This window comes from Zonotrichia albicollis, chromosome 1, assembly GCF_047830755.1.
Source record: "Zonotrichia albicollis isolate bZonAlb1 chromosome 1, bZonAlb1.hap1, whole genome shotgun sequence".
NCBI classification, from domain to species: domain Eukaryota; kingdom Metazoa; phylum Chordata; class Aves; order Passeriformes; family Passerellidae; genus Zonotrichia; species Zonotrichia albicollis.
The window spans coordinates 109,810,553-109,827,524 of NC_133819.1; positions in this window are offsets into that span (position 1 = coordinate 109,810,553).

The following is a 16,972-nucleotide window of genomic DNA, read 5'->3' on the forward strand; positions in this document are numbered from 1 at the left end:
AACGTACAAAAGTTTAATTTTAGGGAAAACACTGGAAATGCTAAGACAGTAGGCATTTGATTTGCTTTGATGACTTAATAGACAGTTTAGCTGCCTTTTAAATTGATGGCTGACAGTTGAAATGGGTGCATTTTAAATAAGTTGTCTGGATTTCACAATCTTGGCTTCCAGGCTTTACTGGAACTCATACTGTTAATACCTTTGATAACAAGTTTAAGATTTCCTGAGTCAGTTATTTTGGGCACCACCAACTTTGCCTGTCAAGCAACATGGGCAAGTAACGCACAGCTTTATCATAATGATCTATAAGGAAAAATCAATCACATTTTACACTTTTTTTTTAAAGTGAAATCCTGATCACCTTGAAATTAGTTTATTTTCCAACTATTTAAAATGGTATTTTGTTCCATGAGCACACCGATGTCTTAAAATAAACTTTTACATGTTCACACACTGAAGCTGGATTAAGATAATATAAGAAGCTATTTTGAATTCCCTGACCTTCACAGATTGAAGTTTCAACTTCAATCAGTGCTAACACAGTTTTTCTTCTTCCCTCCCCTTTTCACAATACAATAAAATTTTATTTTAATATTGTAGTGTGGGTTATAAAATCTCAGAGAATTGAAGTGGCAAGTCTCCAGGATCTGACTGTGCTAAGGGAAGAGATAAATTACCTTTCTTGAAGAAGAGAGTGATTGCTTCATGTTTAAAATCTTTCTGCTCTTAGGAATGAAAAACAAACACTTGGATTTTGATCTGTGACCTCCCTGCAATGTCCATGAAGGAAATCACATAAATGTCAGCTAAAGCAGGCCTTCACATAGGATGGGGTTTGAAACAATTTCCAGAGAGACTGGGGGCTTTGCCAGCTCAAAGAATAACATTTTTGAAAGATGTTTTGAAGACAGGTGTATTATTATGCATTACAGTAACTGAACTCTTCCAACTTTTGTTGTTTTAAGCAAAAGAAATATTAGGAAGATTTTGGATTAATATTAATATAACTTCTACCTCCAAAACAGAGAGCACTTTGAACATTTTAAAAGTCAATAAAGTACACTTAGAGGAGCATTCTTGTTTTACCAAAAATACACTCTTTAAGCAAACATATTTTTATTCTACAGGATTTGTCTGTCTCTTTCTGTGTAATAACAGAGTTCTAACATTATTAAGAAGAAACCTAAGTAATATAAATACCTCTGCTTAGAACATTAGCTGCAATACTAACAGTCCTTGTAATTGTTAAGTTTTAAATCTTCATTGCCAAATACACATGAGACAAAATAAATAATTTTGTGTAACTGTAGAAACCTTTCTCCCCCAGATTCCTTTCTTTTCCCCTCTAAGACTTTTTCAGGCTATTTTATGGTAGCATAACACGTTAACGTCTTTATGCTGCAATTTGCTGATATGAAGTTTCATTGTACATGTTAATGTGGGAATGCTACAAGAAAGTTGCTTGATCTTCTTCCAAGTTTTAAATACCAATTTTAAGCAGCAATAGTCTCATTCACTAATTGCTGTTTATTTCTTACATGCGGCTGTATTTTTTCCTTTTCTTATTTTCTCTCTCTGCCACAGCAGAGTCTTTTTAATTGCAGCACAATTTTTCATTCTGCTCAGGTCAGTTTTATTTCCCTTCATCCCCCAGCTTTAACAATATTTGCACAGAAAAATACAGAGTGCTGTGTTATTTTTGGCTTTTGATAAAAGTAGGCAATATATTCTAGCTTTGCATTAAAACCAAGGTTAAGTAGTGTTACAAGCAAGGTGTGGACCAAAACTGAACAAACTGCTTAGCTAAAATGTTGGGGTTTTTTCAAGAGGACTTATTCACATTCAAACAATAATTTGCAGTGATGCAAATCTGCGATCTCATTCTGGGAGAAAAAAAATCAGTTTCCTCCCAAATTTGTCTCAAACTGGGACACATTTTAATTAGCAGGTTAAAAAAAAAGAAACTAGGGGAAAACCTATCTCTTTTTTTGTGCATTTCCAAAGATGGTATCTTCTTGTTGTAGATGCTGTAAACCTGAATGAGACATAATGTTCTAGCCTCCAGCCTTTCCTCCAACCTTGCCTCTTAGATTAAGAAATAGAAATGAAAACATTAATGGAGATTTTTATTTTAGTATGTAGACATGGGGGTCTCTTTAGGCCTCCTGGAGTGTTTTTTTTAACCGCTTAATTCTTCAAGGGAAAAGTATAAGCTTTCTTGTACTGTTCTAGTGTTACCAAACTGAACTTTATTTAGTCTGAGCATACTTCAAGGAAAGAAGCCATCGCCTCACTTTATGCTGTCTGTGTATCTATGTGTTTGCAGCAAAATTAGTTCTTTGGTCTGATTCAAGTCTGAAAGATGGTCACAATTTAATAGAAAAAAAATCTCATGTACAGTAAATATTCTGTGTTCACTCTCTCTCATCGTTTTCTTCTCTGCAGTTTTTTCTCCATCTTTCTCTGTTTCCTATACTGTATTCGTAATGCAGTGAAATCTCAAGATACTTAAACCAAAATAACTCAGTGTTAGATAAAACAACAAATAAAATTGTGGTCTGATTTCCCCCCCACCCGCTCTTCTTTATATCCAAAAGTTATTAAAGGCTATACAAAATTTTCCTGGAAGGTGGAACATAAGCGCAGCTTAATAATGAACTTTCCAAAATGCCTTTTGACATGCTTTTATTACTGACACTGCTTGCCAGGCTCTTGCTGAGTTTAGAGCCTTTTTGTTCTAAGCGTTGTGTAAACAAAGAAGAATCTTTATACTGCACAGGGGGAGTGAAGGTAGGAAGTTATTCTTCATCTTCAAGAAGGATGGTGAGCAGGGACTGTATTGATTCTATTTTCAAGAGTATCTCTGGCCTGATAAGATTTGACCAGTTAAGACTGATACTACAGGAGATGTTATGGTTGAATGAACCTGTTAAGACAACCAAGAAAAGGAGACTCTGTAAATTGAGTAGATGATGTCCTGTGTATTCTCAAATTTCATAAATCCCAAATTTTAGAAAAGTTAGAGTAATAATAAGATTTAAGACAGGTCTTTCCAGCAGTCCACCATTACATAATACTTGAAATAAATGTTGACTTATGTTGGAGTTCTGATAAGTACTTACATTACAGTTATTTTTGGAACACTCTGATGAGGTTTAAATAAAACCAGACAACTTGGAACTGCTATAAAAATTTTTATTTAAAAAAATAACTTACATATAAATCTGTATAAAAATCTTTTGGTGGCTAAGTGAATAAATACAGAAGAACACTCATAAAGAATCTTGAAAACCTTTGCTACAATTTTGTATTACTTTGTTGTAAAATTTATGTTAAATAGACCACTTTAATCTCAGCTCTTTAAGTTACATGTGAGCCTGTTAGATCTTCAGTATCTTTTCCATCTTCACTCCACATACCTGCTATTTAATGCAAGTGTAAAAGATTTTAAAATTCCTGTTTCCCTTTGTTCACAGGACTGAAATAATGGACAGGTTTCCATCATAGAGGAGAAACAAATTTTATAATGACAAAACAATTAAATTGATTTTCACAATTTGACTGAAATATGTCTTCTTCTAATTGAGGAGCTAACAGTAAATACTAGCACCTTCAAAACACTGAAATCTCCCTTTGAATCATTCTTCCCATCTCATCACCAGACTTGTCAGGGATTTTGTCGGCATGCATGCAGCAAATGTAAATGCTTGAGCTGGAGCTATGGCGTGGAAAGCATGGTCTGAAGGAGAGAGATGTAGAGTCTAGAAACTCCTGCCATTTTGTGTTACTTTTTAAAGTTGTGAAGGTAATTCAGTCACAGGATTTGTCTTTAAAAAATGAACTAATATTGCCTCTGTACAAGCACACAGTCTCACATCTCTTCTAGTTTTCTGCTATGCAGTACAACTTTACAAAAAATATTAGTTGTAAACAGCAAACAACTGGATCAAAAGTAGATACTCTTTCCTTCTAAACTTGAGGCAGGATGAACAGCAAAATTATTATCCTTTCTGCTTCCACTATATTGTCACATGGTCCATAATGTGATCAGAAGTCCTCTCTCTTCAAGTTTCACAAGTCATGTTTTTCAATGCAGAAATTAATTTCTATACAGAGCAGCAATAAGATTTCCTTTGAAAAATATGAAATCCAGACATTTTTCTTGAATTGTTGATTTTTTAATGCCCGAACTTAGTGATCATTGATTCCTGGAAGATCTATTTGCTTAGACATTTTTTATCATTGGATGCTTCAGTGGCCATTTTGCTGTTCTGGCTGCTGCCAATATCTCATAGACTTCTCTGTACTGGCTGTCCAGTCATATGCTGCTCAACCATTGCCAAAACTATCTTCACATTTTCTACTAATAAAACTGCAGTACAGACAAGCTGTCATGTTCATAATGCTACTAGTAATAATAGCCATTTAAGATTTAATACATTAAAAAGTCAAACAGCATTCAAGATGGCTGAGGCAGGGAAACTCAGCTCTAAAGTCTATTTTTTTCTGTACATTGCTTTTGCTTTTAGACTTTAATATCATTTCATCTTGTACTGAAGAAAACTCGAATTGCTCAACAACAAAGTAAAATTTAAGGGAATTTCTAACTCCTAAAAGAGATTAAAGTACACCCAATCTCAAGAACATTTGTTAGAAAGCCAGTTTTACTCATGTTTTTGCATCCTTCCATACACAGAAGCAACTGTAAAAACTGAATTTTGTGTTTTTCTGGGAAAAGAAAACTGTAAAACCAAAACTGTTAGGGTTTGGAGATCAGGTAGATGTGCATAATAACTTTTTCTTTCTATCTTATTTTTCTTTCTAATGATGCATTTATAGGTTGTCATGCCCTGAAAAGTTCTAATATTTCATGAAGGAAGGGGACTTGAGGAGTTACGTAATCTGTTGTCAGTGGGAAATATAAGATGTACAATCTCTAGGGAAGGTTGCTGAGAGGATGGAAGGGCTCAATTTCTTGGATTGAACAGTCTCAGTTGAGTGTGTTAGCCAGAGAGGGGAGCATGGTGCCTCTAGCAGCTGATCTGCTTCTGTGGCCCACCCAGCGATGCTGCATAATGCATACAGCTCTGAAACAGCACTGAGACTGCTCTCAAATCACACAGTTATCCCTCTACCAAGAAGGCTTTTGCATCTGATGTGCTTAACCTGAGTTGTTTGTATTATTCAAAACCACACTGGCAAGTAGCTCTCAGAAAAGTATTTGTGAATTTCCTGTGAAATCTGGTATTTATGGACTATGTACAAACTAAATCAGGTTTCTTTTAAGTGTCTGGCACAGCAAATCCAAGTGTGTTGGTATGGTTGCATGACAAACTGTGCTTTAGATCCTGTTAGGATATCCATTAAGTGACAGGCTTGTTTTCCCTCACCCATCACAGAAGATGAAGCCTTGGAGTCCCATAACTCTGTATTCTCAACAGTGTTGGCATTATGGATCTACTTATACACAGTAAAAGCAAAATCTTTCCTGTCAAAGAGCCTATGATCAGCACACTTGGTAAAAATTACTCAACTGCAGGCATTCATTCATTCATTCATTCATGCATTCATGCATTCATTCACAGAACACAGAAAAGCAGGAAAAAGATAAAAGGTTAGGCATATCCCCACATTTCCTCTTAATTACCTCTTAGTCTTTACTTTCAATGCTTGGTAAACCAACTTGCACCCAGTTCTGGTCTGGGAAAAATAAACGAATCTGCAATGTGCTTTATTTAGCTAGGTGTAACTGCAGTGATATAGTGACAGCCTTAGGTCAAGAGGATTAAACTGAGCAATGCTTACAGCTGCTCATCATACTGTTCCATCCAGGTAGTGGGTGTACCTTTGGCTGCCTCTTAATCTTGAAAGTAGGAGGTAGGTTTAGCATCCCAACTAGCAACAACATAGGAGGACATCCCTCCTAGAGAATGCAAGTCTGAGTTTTAAATCAGGGAAAATTGTATTTGGAGTTCCATTGCACATAATTAGTCCTTTTCTTTTTAAACACCATGAAATCTACATGTATTATGCAAAGGAAGAAAAAAAAAGGTGGGGGGAAGAACTGAAATCTTGCTTTACATACTTGGTGTGCAGGAAAATTGCTGTATTTTTAATGAAAATAGGGTATTAGATAGTGGACTGAGTTCAGTTCTGGGTGTAAAAGCAGAAGAACGAATGTAATCCAGATTTTGAAACACCTGAAGTTCCGGGCAAGACTGCATCATGAGATATTTTCTGTAAGGAAAAGAGACAGGGGAAGGAGATGATTACAAACTTTAAATATGCAAAGAGTTGCTGATTATTCTCTATGTCCATGGAAACTAATGTAGCAGAGGAAAAGAAGATGTGCAAGGAATAGGTGAGGAATAGTGATCTGAGGTCTCACATATCGCTATGTCTCATATTAAGGACTGGAAGAGGAGAGGATGATCAGGCTAGGGGCCACCCAGGTAAGGCAGATGTTAGATGGGTCTCTGTGGGGTCACCTTGGAGGTTACTAAGAGGACTGGTCACTCTGAGGTGCTGCATGTCACCTCTGAAGTCACATCCCACCAATGGTCCACTTGCACGTGCAGTGAGATCTTCACTGTCTCACAACTTGACAATCAAAGCTGGGCCACAGTTCTTGCTATCATTAAGTTGTCTAACAGCTATCATGTTAAAACTCTAAGAATTTCACCACCTAAATTCCTTTAATTACTTTAAGATGACATGATACTGTTTATGAATATTAACGTGATACTACTTATGAATGCTAATATGCTGCTGCTTATGAATAAGTGCATTTCAGTGAGGTTTGCCATCAATTTCCAACCAGATCAGGGGCTTTTTTAATTCTAAAATTTGTTTCTTGACATCTTTTTGTTTATAGCTGAGGGTCAATTGTACCAGGTATTCCTACTATTGTCTCATCTTTCTTTCTGAGTTTCCCAAATATGAGTCAGCCTGGTCTAGAGCTGTACCTGGAGCAGAAAGCTGAAAAGCAGAGTGTATTAACATTCTTCTAATTTGCCTCTCTAGCTGCCAAGCCAAAGCACACGCACAACTCTCTAGCTTGGAGTATAGCCAGGATAAATCTATGACTGCACTTATCTGAGCAGATACACATTTCTACATCTAATTCCTTTTTATGAACATCATTCCAAAAACCCTTTCGTCTTTCAGGGTAGGAAGCCTCTGTCTTTATACATGTCTTAGTATTGCTGGAGGCAGTGGGAAGCAGCAGCCATTTTGAAAGGGAATAATTCTTTTTTTCCCTAGGAAAAGGCACCTTTAATGAAAGGAAGTTTCAGCTTTGTGTTTTTATTGATATTTCAAACAATAGCAGAGGTAAGAAATGCAGGATATGGAAGAGTGGCAGTGCAAGTGTTCATTTAAACAGGGAGTGCTGAGAAGAGTTTTGAGTGAGTATTTATGGCAGAAGAGAGCAAGTATTGGGGATATGCCGAAAGGGTACAGAGTGGTGAGGAAATCTAGCATGGACACTTCAGCCACATGGGCTCCTGTTTCACCAGAAAGAGGAAGAAAAAGGCATGTATTCTGGGGAGTAACTTCTTTTAATAAATATTCCACTGAAGGTGAAGAGCCAGATTAATGCATCAGTCATGACTTCAGGTTATTTCGTGATTTCACTGGACAACGTAGACCAGTAATTAGTTGATTTGGTTCCTCTGTTGTCCATAGCTGATGTTTGGGTTTTAGAACTAATGTTTAGCATTTTTTATTTTTGTACATGTCTAACTTCTAAACTCTATTTTGACTATATTGTGTATGATAGTTTTGGGCAGAAAAACATAGAGATCTTTGTTGAGCCTGATTTTTGAGCAGAACCACTTCCTGTGGAAGATTCTGTTTTGGCAAGTAATTGACAGTTTAAAAATTGCAAAGCAAAGCTCTGTCTATAAAACAATAGAATCAATAATTTCATGAGTCAATAATTTTTCAATTGAATGTTTCACTTAAACCTTTTAAATAAGTTCATTGTTGAAATTTATTGCACGGTTGGATTAATTGTTTAAATTGAGCGGGATTGTATTGAATATTCTTGAGATCTTAATTTTTTTCTTGATTTGGTGTGGGAAGAGATTATAAAATCTTGACCTTTTTCATGATGATTAAAGTATTTCCTATACAGCTTTAATTTTTAACAGTGTAAGAATATGTCTTAGTATAGATTTCAGATATATGCCGTCAACGTTAACTCAATTTTGTTGTAAATTTTTACAGCAATTTATTAACTGACACAAATACATTAAGACCATGTTGTAAGCCAACCACTGATATAGACAAATTGAGGTTTAAATTCTATCTCAGCTCCTGTTCTCCCCTTCACCTTCCAGCACTACATTAAATGAAATGATTAACATTGATCACATGCAATTGTAGAAGAAAGTGGCAAGATTTGTAAAGGCCATTATTTCATGTGGTAGCTTAATTGATAGTCCTGCAGGCACCCCTAAAGAGTTGTGTCTCCTGCACAGACAAGCTTTACCTCTGTCATAAAACTGCCCTTGTGTCTGAAGAATGATACTACCACCCATTAGTCATTATTTGAGAGCTTTAGGTAATTTTTTAGTTGCCTTGGCTCCACCCCAAATCTTGTCTGGAAAATAAAGACTGTAACCCAGCACAAGGAGTGAAAAATAGATTGAATGTGCATATGGTAGGTTACATTATTGAGAACATGTGCTTAAGATTTATTACTATTACTATTACTATTAATATTACTATTACTATTACTATTTTCTTTGGATTGATAATTTCCTAGCCAGATAACTTCCTGCAATAATGTTGTGATGAGACAAGACAATGGATGATGGGGTCATTTTCCTCTAGGTTGTGATGGAGGGATGAACCACCACCACATTTACATCATTAAATAGTATTGATAGAAAAGACATTTCACAAATAAAGTTGTGGAGAAATCTGGTACAAGCAAAGTACTCCTCCAAAACTGAGTCAGGTTGACCAACTGCTCACACCTATTTTTGGCCAAAATGAATTTAAGCATGGCGAAGCACACTCCACAAATTATATTCTGTTTACCTGCAGGACCTTTGCCTTGCTTTGGTTCATCTGCATTTGGCTATACTTCATTCATGAAATGAGAAAATCTGATTGCCATTCTAGCCATTAATGCTGAAGACGAAGTAGAATTAGTTTTTTTTCTTGAAATACCATCTTTTACCCTGCATTTCTTGTTTTCTTCATAATCCAGGTATTTTAAATGCAGCATTCTTTATAGTAGTCTTTTGTTTATTTTATTCTGTTTTTCAAATAATATTCCTTTGCCATGGGAAAAAATACCTGCTAACTAGCCAAATCCATTTGGTGGTATAACACCTTTTATAACATGATTATTCATATTCTATAGAGAGATAAGAAGGACTAGGTAACTGTATTATCTCTTGTAAGTAGAAAAGATGCACTGTTTGACACAATTCAGCACATCAAAACAGAGAGTTAATGAAATATAAATCAGTTAATAGGAGACATAGGAAAGGGGTAGGAAATTATACAAATAATCTTACTCCTTTTCAACACACACGAAGTAGTGCAGGGCTGCAGTCATTTGGTGCTTGTAAAGGCTGGTACTGTCCTTTTCCCAAATTTTCCTGTAGAAGGACATTTTAGGGAGGTATCAGCACAAGTATTTTAGGGATATAGAATAGCATTGACAGCCTATGATTAGGACAATGCTTGAAAGCATATCCAAGTATGTATGTGTAGAAATACACAGGTGTATATTACATGCATACATACATAACACATACCCATGTGTCTGTATATATAGAGAGAGGCATAAATGTGTAGCATGAGTTAGGTATATATTTAGTGTGAAACAGTCTACAGTTTGCTGTTGTGAAAATGACAAGTTTGATCACTCCGTGTCATCTATACATGTTTGTGGCTTACTGGTTAGAAAAAACCCCAAGGTTTTACTTTAATCTGAAAGGTGAGTGATATATGGTTTGTTCTGATTCATTTCATATCTGTGTAAACATAACGTGTATTTTAGCTGGAGAACTTTTGTTGTGAGTGGATGGAAAATGATGTATGGGATAGAAGGAATATGGTTTCAGTTTTTTTAGGCAGAAGCTGAACAGGCAACATAGACGGCTGGATAAAAAGGAAGTTTTAAAAAGTCTCTTTTATTTTTAAACTGAGCAGATTTAATCTGGAAATCACCAAGGGAAAATAAATAGGGTACATGATAGATGTAATTTTTATAGTGTCATTTTTTTTGACCAGAGTTACACTTTAGCAGTTCTGCTGACATGATAGATGTTCCAGAGGAGTCTTGCGCCTCACAGAATTTTAACTGCAAACCTTTATACTTAACACATATCTCCTAAGGCAAAAAGACACACCACAATCAACACTAACATCATTTGAAACTGCATCAGCCAGAAACTACAGGTCTGTGTCAGTTATGATTGCTGCCCATTAATGCAATCCTTTGTTATTGTACAACCTATTATTTTACCTCTTGTCATTATATCACCCATCCCTAGGTGGTATGAATGAAGTTTGCTTTTTTTTTTTTTTTTCCAGTGGGAAAAAATGAAATTTTGTTGTCCTAGAGATGTTATTATCTATATTGCATTTTTTCAAAATCATGTAACTCGAGTGGTAAGTCCCATATGGAAAAAGAGAACTAGCAATAGTACCTAGAGATTAGTAGGGCATAGATTTGCTGCAGTAAGGCCACTAGAATAAGTGCAGAGCCTAACAGATTATAATTTTAGAGGAATAGCACAACATAAGAAATGACAGTAGAAAAGTAAAAGAACTGGAAATAAATGGAGAAGAGAAAGTGCCAAGTGAATAATGGCACTAAATCCAGCAAAGAGTAGTAAAGGAAAATAAAAAAAACAGATATCCAGAGGAGTGAATAAGCCTTTAGTTATCCATAAGTGGTCCCATTACCAATTTAGAATTCATTACAAGCATTAGCATGGCAGCCATCAGCATCATTTCTGGAACCTCCCTAAATGCTTTCTTTCATCCTTGTGAAAACCTCCAAAGCATAGCAATACAGCACACCTGGCTCAGCGCCAGTTCGCAGCTTCTCAGCTGCATAGCAAAAACAGAGTTATGCTACCAGAGGGGAAAATGGGGCCAGGCCAACGTTCTCTCCTGTCCCTGGGATGGGCAGAGAAGGGACAAAGGGTGGCCACAGGGAGGGAGGCTCATTGCTGCGATGGATGAGGGACAAGCTGTGTCCTTCACCCCTGGCCTCCCACTGGCGCCCGCTCAGCAGCAGGAGTGACAGCAGCGGTCAGCAAGATCTCCAGGGCTTTGGCACAGCAGAAAATCTATTGTTATCCCAAATGCGTCGTGGCTGGATTCCCTCTGCTGCCAGCTGAAGAGTAAGGGAGACTGACCAAATCTCTCTTGATATTTTGGGCATCTCTGGTTTCATAATATCTGATAATGTGTGAATTGGTGTTCGCAGTGATGCTAGCTCAGAAAGCAGCAATGGAGACAAGTTGAGAATGCTTGTCAAATTTTGCTGGAAAATGCTTTTTTGACAATGGCTAAAAGAAAGTTCTGCTGAAATTGACTTGTTATTTTATTTGATGACTGTTAAAATATTTTAATATTTGGTAAATGTTTATTTTGTTTTGCCTTAAACATTTTATTTTAAAACATAAATAAAAAATAGCAATGCAAAATGTGTTAATGAGAATGTCCAAACCAAAGTGAAAGATATCCTTTTAAATCAGAAAAAATGTTTCTGTTTACAAGAAACAGCCTCTTTTTTTCTAATTTCAGCAGTAAAAGTGTGAGAAATTTTTGAAAAATAGATGGTAAAATGAGAACTATGCCTGTAGCTTCTCTGAGGACCGCTGATCTTTCTTGTGTCCTTGGAAGGTATTTCTGCAGTCCTCCAGTACTTGCAGCAATATTGTTGTGGCATTTTGTTTTACTCAGGCAGTAGTAAACGTTGCAAATAACTGAGTATCTCTCTCTTAATCAAATATTGAATTTGCCTGGGACACTTAGAGATTCAAAAACATTTACAAAGACAGTTGTATTAATATAATATCCTTCATGGTGACCCTCAGAATGTCTTCAGGGAAGCTATACTAACAGCATAATGTTTTCTGAGAAACATATTTTTTCCCTTGTAAAAAGAAGCAGACAAGTTTGTACTTAGCTGAGGTAAGCTGTTGTTGCTCTAATGGTCTATTAGGAAGAATTTTTGAAAATTATGATAGTCTCTGAGGCATTTCTGGTGTAAGAACATATGGCATCTTTACACTGATATCACTGTTATTCACAGTGAGGAAAGTGTTTTTGTCTGAATTCTGAATCTAAACTTTTTCATTTCAAGAAGTGTAGTGAAATTGTTAATGTTAGACGTTTTATAGTGCATCACAGAAATACTGGTCTAATTTCTCTTCTAACCTCATGCTTTCACATCCCTGGGTCAGATTGCCATAGCTGGATTCCTTGATTCTATGAACATTGAAATGTCCTGTGTCCTGATTATGTTTCCTTCTCTTTCATCTAGATCTCCAGATAAATATGAAGAAATGTTTACTACAAATGTTTCAACTTTTATAATGACAAGTGATATTCAAAATGCAGCTTAAAATACAGAGTTCTACCCGCTTACCCCTTCTGTATCCATTAGGCACCATTCTGTGATGGTGATGAATTGGATGGGAAATGATACAGGCTTGGTCTTCACTGGCATTTTCATTAAGACATTTTGCCTTTGAAAGTGTGGGAGAAATCAGCAGCTTATTTGGGTGAGTCTTATCTGTGTCAGGGAGCAATTGGTGCAGGCTAAAACATTGGTCTTTTCATTTCATTTCCTCTTGTTGAAGCAGAACAATTTTTTCCATAGAACCATAGATTGGTTTGTGTTGGAACCAACCAGAAAGATCACCCAGTTCCACTCTCCCTGCCCTGGGCAGGGACACTTTCCACTGGAGCAGGCTGCTCGAAAGCCCATCCAACCCAGCTTTGAACGCTTCCAGGCGTGGGACATCCACTTCTGGGGACAACCAGTGTCTCACCAACCTCCCAGTAAAAAAATTCTTCCTACCATCTAATCTAAACCTACCTTCTTTCAGTTTTAAGCCATTCCCCCTTGTCCTATCACTGCATGCCCACTACATGATGCCACTCCAGCTCTCCTGCAGGTCCCCTTTAGGTACTGGAAGGCTGCTCAGTGGTATCCCCAGAGCCTTCCCTTCCCCAGGCTGAGCAAGCCAAGTCCATGTTTTTGCCTAAAAGAACCTCCAGCAAAACTTAAATGAAAGAAGTAGTCTCTGAGAGAGCCCTGCCTGCACCTGGTCTGTGTTTGGAGCATTACAGCAAACACAGTGAAAATAATGTGAGTTCTGGATTTCCAAAGCTTATATAAAGTACTCGGAGCAAATGGTGGCTAAATACTGAAGTCAGATAAAACCATGGGAAGCAGACTTGGGAGTCCATGTAGCAAAGAAATGGGAGGCAAATGCATTCAAACAGGAATGTTTACAGCCCTGGTGTAAACACCAGTGTTTTACACCACTGGAGTAAACAAGTATGATTTAAGCAGTAACATCCTTGTAAGCAAATAGAAGTAGCATGGACTTTAGTGAGATCAGAAAAGATATGGTTACAGTAATTAAGTCTTGAACTGATAAATGTAATGATGATCATTGTTATTGCTGTGACCATTATCATTATTATTATTATTATTATAATTGTTATTGTTATTGTTATTATTGTTGTTGTTGTTGTTGTTGTTGTTGTTGTTGTTAGTGTTTGCCTGAGCAGGCAAAAGATACCAAGTACTGTGTTTGTGGGAAACAGAGCAGCAAGATCTGGATTTTACAAACAGAAGGCCAAACAAGCCAGCAAAATGTAGTGTCTAAGTACATTTTTAAATACCCCGGTAATATTTTTCTAGGATGACATTGGTGTGTTATTGTATACCAAATTAGTCTCAGAGGTGCTACCTACTTGTGAGCTCAACATCATAGCATATTTCTAGCTTGTCCCATCAGTCCCCCATGTGCTTTACATCTACTGTAGAAACTGAAAGCCTTATTTCAAGCCTGACCGTATTCTTTTTTAGATATTAAATTGCCCCAGTTCAGTGTGGAGGCTTTAGTGTTTTCATTGTTTATGTGCAAAAGAGGGATACTAGAGGGGGGGAAAAAACAACACATAAAAATTTCTCATTACTGGCTGGGAAAAGCTTATCATCCAGCATGTACAAATATCCTATGCAACAGCTCAAGTGGCAGATATTATAAGGTCTGTAAAGCATATGGAGGTATTTACCACCACCAGTCCAGGACTTTGACAGGTGTCTCCTGGGCAGAACAAGGGGCAGTGATTTTGGAGAAAATGAGAATGTCTATGGTAATTGAGAACCTGGGAAGAGAGGCTCATCTGAGAAAGGGAGCACAGGGAAGAGAAATAGGAAAGTTTCCTTTGAAGAATGATTCATTAAGGTAACACACAACCTGCTAGGTCAGCAGGCCTTGGTTCAAATGAAAGAACAGAGAGCTGAAGAGCCCCTCACTATGTCCCAGCTGCTGTTAAGGTGAAGATGTCCTGTGCCCTCAGGCAAGGATGCTGAGTCAGAGGACTGGCCAAAACCCAACAGTTTTGCTTTTTGAAAAAGTCTCAAGGTGGTTGAGATTGACATGAGATGTCAGCACACACAAGATGGAGACTTTCTGATAGTTATCACTAAAAGAATATGATTAATCCATTAGAGAGTGAAATAAGGCTTTTATAGTGGAGTGACCTGCCCAACACAGTGAGGAGGTGGGTCTGACTCTGTGTGAGTACATTGTGGGTATGTGTGAATGTAAAGGTATTTCCCAGTGTGTCTTGTCCCCCTTAATGCAGCCATCAGCTCTTGGACAGGGAGTTCTTGGATGGGCAAACTGGATCCTTGCTGAGCTCTGCCTGCTCTCCAGTTAATCTCATCAGTACAGCAAACCCTGCATTGCTGCCCCATCAACATTACTGCTTGTTACTTGCTGTCATGGGGCTTGTCCAGGGAGGAATCTGTGCTGCTCACAAGTGGAGTAGAGGACAGGTAGAGCAGTACAGCATGGGAGAAGGGAAGCAGGGTGTCTTTTCCTTTTTTGCACTGCTTTTTACTCCAAATCTCTGTGGCTGAACACAGTTCCTTCCCCCACAGGAATCCCATTATTTCACTTTGAAAATCTGGTCAGTCTGCTCATCATTAGGTTAAATCAGGATTCCCTGTCCTATGCCTAAAGTGTTATGTAGGGAATTAAGTAATGACACTTAAAATCGCTTCTAATTTTAGTTTTAATACTTCTCTACAATTAAATCTCACTTTCTTGGCAAAATTATTCTAGATTATTTTAAACAATTAAATTTGCTGCAGACACATGCTCCTTGATACGCTGAGCATCACCCTCCTCTCCCAATCCTGGAGTGACTTGGAGTCATGTGTACTCCCTGCCCCCTGAGAGAATATCTCAAGGACAAAAAAAGCTGTCAAGTGACAAGAACAAAGCACAAGGAAGTGCTGCTTGTCCTTGCTTTCCCGCCCAGTCCCTAATAAAAAAAACTAATAATGCCCATTTTAGGTAGCTGTTTGTACTACTCTACTCTCATTATTTCAGTAAAGCAGTGCAAGCTGCCAGATGTATCTTTTGTACCTCCAGACACGCTTTGCAGAAGAGCTCCTTGCTGCTATTTTGAATGTGAGTTTCCCCCCTCCTCCCTCCTTTCTTCATGTTGCTTCTCCAGATCCTGACTGAAAGGAGAGTAGGGAGAGCACTGCATGCACGGCTAAGGACAACAGGCAGGGCAGGGGGTGAGCAGCAGCAATCCCTTCTACTACTTGTGTCATTTTCTCACTTCCTTACTAATACCCTGATAATTAGAAGGGTTCTTATTAAGCTTATCTCAGTTCCTTGATTTAAATGCTAACTATTTGTAATATCCAGAGGTATCCTGCCGACTGCTGCTCTGAATAGGAGCATTTCTGCCTACATCCCCTAGGCTTTTCAGCTGCAGAGCCCTTTGGGCAGCCATCTCCCAGCTCCCAGTGTAGTTCTGACAGGGGATGGATTCTGGGAATGTACAGAGTGCCTCTGTAGGGCTGCAGCATGAGTGCTGCATCCTATCTCCTTTAGTGCTGTCCCTACTGGCCTCAAGCCAAGTTTAGCCCTTGCTGAACACAAGAAAAGTCCAAGTGTTTTTTGGCAGAAATACAAACCACTTGGAGCACTTTGGCGTATGGATGTGAAGTGTTTTACAAGCATCCTTAGAAGCCCAGCACAGCTCTTTGTATCATAAATTTCCGTACTGTGGACAAGCCTTGAGAAAATACCTAGGAGAGAAATGGGAGGCAACTGACAGCATAATTACTGGTTTGGGGAAAAAAGAGGCCAGAAAGGGAGGGGAGAAGAGATACTTGTTGATTGGCCAGAATATTAATAGGGCAGTTTGACCAGGAATTGGAAATCAGAGGGGAATTGAGCGCATTTCCATTTTGAGACTTGTTTTTCCTTAGTGATAACAAAACCTAAAAATTTGCCAAAATCAGAATAAATTTATTTTATGAAGTAAAACATTTACATTTATTAGTACCCAAGTTTTCCCAAATTTCATTTTGGATTTAGATTTATTATGCTAACTTTATTTTACTGTTACTTCCATACCTTAAAATCCTCTGATCTCCCTTTAATTTGCATGGGGACAATAAGTTGTCTGCAGAGATTATATTGTATTTCTGTCTGTACAAAGTCTCTGCATCATTACATTCTTCAGCATGCTAATGTTGATACTAGTATTTTCTGCATGAATTTCCACATTTTTATTCCTCAACCGATGCCTTGGATGCAACCACAATTTAATTCCATCAGAAGTGATGACAAATGTTCTTTGGTGAATCTGAAAGATGATATCAGAATACACTTTGTGTGCAGCGCTCTCATAAGTACATCAACAATCTATTTCTCTTGGCCTG